Source organism: Canis lupus, chromosome 26 (assembly GCF_011100685.1).
Source record: "Canis lupus familiaris isolate Mischka breed German Shepherd chromosome 26, alternate assembly UU_Cfam_GSD_1.0, whole genome shotgun sequence".
NCBI classification, from domain to species: domain Eukaryota; kingdom Metazoa; phylum Chordata; class Mammalia; order Carnivora; family Canidae; genus Canis; species Canis lupus.
In genome coordinates this window covers 34,896,125-34,899,018 of record NC_049247.1, presented here as the reverse complement: position 1 = coordinate 34,899,018, position 2,894 = coordinate 34,896,125, and positions in this window count along the sequence as shown.

Sequence of the window (2,894 nt, the reverse complement as noted above, 5' to 3'; positions counted from 1 at the left end):
CTGCAAACAACATAGTTCAATTTTGCCAGATTTTCTGATATTCAAGTACCAAGAGATATACTACGACATGCAAGAAATTAATATTTTCAGGCAAAATATTCTAAATGTTATATGGAGACAAATTTGTCTTTTTAAATACTATGTTACAGCCAAACAAAGAAACCTCGGGGCTCCACTGAGCCCCCAAACCACCCCCTTGCCACCTGCTCAAATACAGTTTCTCATTCAATGCTTGCATTCAGCCGCAGCATCCCTGAGAAGTGACAGGTAGATTTATGCCTGGACAACCTTACAGGTGCTGTGCTTCTTACTATTTTGGCCAACTCTTCCCATGTCTGGACAGTTGGTGGTAGAAAGTGGGGTGGGTTTTTTTGGTTTTTTTTGTTTGTTTGTTTGTTTGTTTTGCATTGTTTTTGCTAAAATATAGCCTCAATTACTCATATGTATTTATTTTGTTTCTTTCTCTCTCTCTCTCTTTTTTTTTTTTAGTTTTTATCTATTTATTTATTCATGAGAGACAGAGAGAGAGAGAGAGAGACGCAGAGACACAGGCAGAGGGAGAAGCAGGCTCCCTGTGTGTTTCTCTTAAACTCTAGTATGCTTACATTTTTTCTACTAAAGAAAGTTATCACATTTCTGCCCCCACGATAGTGCCTAAGTTTTTTCTTATTTTAATGATTTCATATACATTTAGAGTTTCTTCACCTTTCTGGTTGAAACTGCTGAACTGACAGACTGTATTTTACGAGTGTTCTCGCAGCTAACCACTGTGGTCTAGGTGTGTCCCACCAGCACAGAGCTGGAGGGCTATCTCATTACCACAGCACGGGAGCACATAAAATCCTCGTTGTTTCTGGAATGCCTTTGCTATTCAAATTAATTATTGCGACTATTATATGCACACTACTGTCCTCTTCATTTTGTGAATTTTCTTTATAACTTTCGCACTTGATCCCACCATGAGATACTTTCAGGTTCCTGTGGTCGGTAGAACTTGGTAGGGCTTAGCCTCAAAGAATACAATATCTCCCCCAAATTCAACAGTTTGTTTTGCCATTCCTTTATATTTTTTTAATAATGATTTATACATTTCGTGAGTGGTTTTGGTCATAGTTTTGGATGACGACGTAGATTATTTTCAAAGTTAAAGACATTTGGGACACCTGGGTGGCTCAGTCGGTTAAGCATCTGACTCTTGATTTCAGCTCAGGCCATGATGTCAGGGTTGTGAGATCCAACCCCACATCGGGCTCCATGCTCAGCAGGGGAGTCTGCTAGGGATTGTCTCTCCCCGCCCCCCCCAGCTCCTGCCTCCTCTATTCTCTCTCTCTCTCAAATAAATAAAAATAGATTTTTAGAAAAAGTTAAAGACACTTTTACAAAATCATTTTGTAATTTCCCTGTAAAACTGAAAATGATTTCAACTCTGCAGTGACAAAACAGTGCAGGCTCTGTTTGTTTGCTTGTTCAGCTCATTAGGAGTTTGGCATAGCTCCCATCATCTTAAGAAGTAGCGTAGAGTGTGTGTGAGATCCCAGATACAGAATCAGGGGTAATATTGAATCATGTGTCAAAGTCACAGTCTCGTCCTGCTCTAAACCAAGGCCAGTTTATGTTTGAGAAAAGGGCTCAGTGACCAACCTGAGAGTGGCCAATTACATGGGTGTCTAGACTCCACACTAGTTCCTTCCCACTGGTCTTTTATTTTATTCTATTATCTTTTTTTTTTTTCTGTCTTCAGATTTTATTTATTTATTCATGAGAAACACAAAGAGAGAGAGAGAGGCAAAGACAAACACAGGGAGAAGCAGGCTCCATGCAGGGAGCCTGATGCAAGACTCGATCTCAGAACTCCAGGATCACACCCTGAGCCAAAGGCAGACGCTCAATCGCTGAGCCACCCGGGCGTCCCTAATTATTTTATTTTTCTTTCTCATGTTCTCCATATTCTTCCTCTGTGGGAAACAATCTACGAGTCCCTGAGAACAGTTCTAGGTTCCATTTTCTGATTTACTAATAAGTCATTGTGGAAGAGACGATCACCCTACCAAGGACATAGGGATCCCTATGAACTGTAAGGTGGTGAGGTAATGCTACCCTGAGTGAGTCACATAACATGACATATTGAGCCCGTAGCCATGCATCATCTGCATCTTCCCTGCAGCTCTGTGTTGAGGGCCTAATGAGGTCGTTCAAGGGCATGAAGCTTTAGCTACAGCTTTGAGGGAAACACTGGGTGTTTCCCCTCTTATACTTCTGTGGGAAATAGCTGCTATGCTGACTGTTCATGTGAGTAAATTTTGAGTTTTACATAAATCCCATTATGGGGGGGGCAGGGAATAAAGACAGGGATTTGAGGCCCCCTCCCCAGTACCTGAGTTTACAAAAGAACAAGAAGGAGTGATAAACTTTTCCATGCAATCTCCAAAAGGAACAGATTCAAGGTAAGAGTCCTCTGTTTTAGTGGTAGGAACAGTAAGTCCGTGGATCAGTACCTCAACTCCCTGTCTACTCTTTCTTTACTGAATTTGTACGTGAGAGCACCTGGGTGGCTCAAGTGGTTGAGCTTCTGCCTTCAGCTCAGGTCACAGTCCCAGGGTCCTGGGATCGAGCCCCACATGGTCCAGCTGCTCAGTGGGGAGTCTGCTTCTCCCTCTCCCTCTGCTCCTCCCCCTGCTTGTGCTCTCTCTCTCTTTCTCTCTCTCATTCATGCTCTCAAATAATAAATAAAATCTTAAAAAAATAAATTTTGCATTTGAACTGGTTCTGAATCCAGTCCCTCAGGACTTCCATAGTCTCCTCACAGCTCTGCATCCAGCTATCCCAACCCGTTGTCTTCCTGTCTCATCTTTGCTGTTTCTTTACCCCACCAAACATTTCAGGAGAAAGTTGGA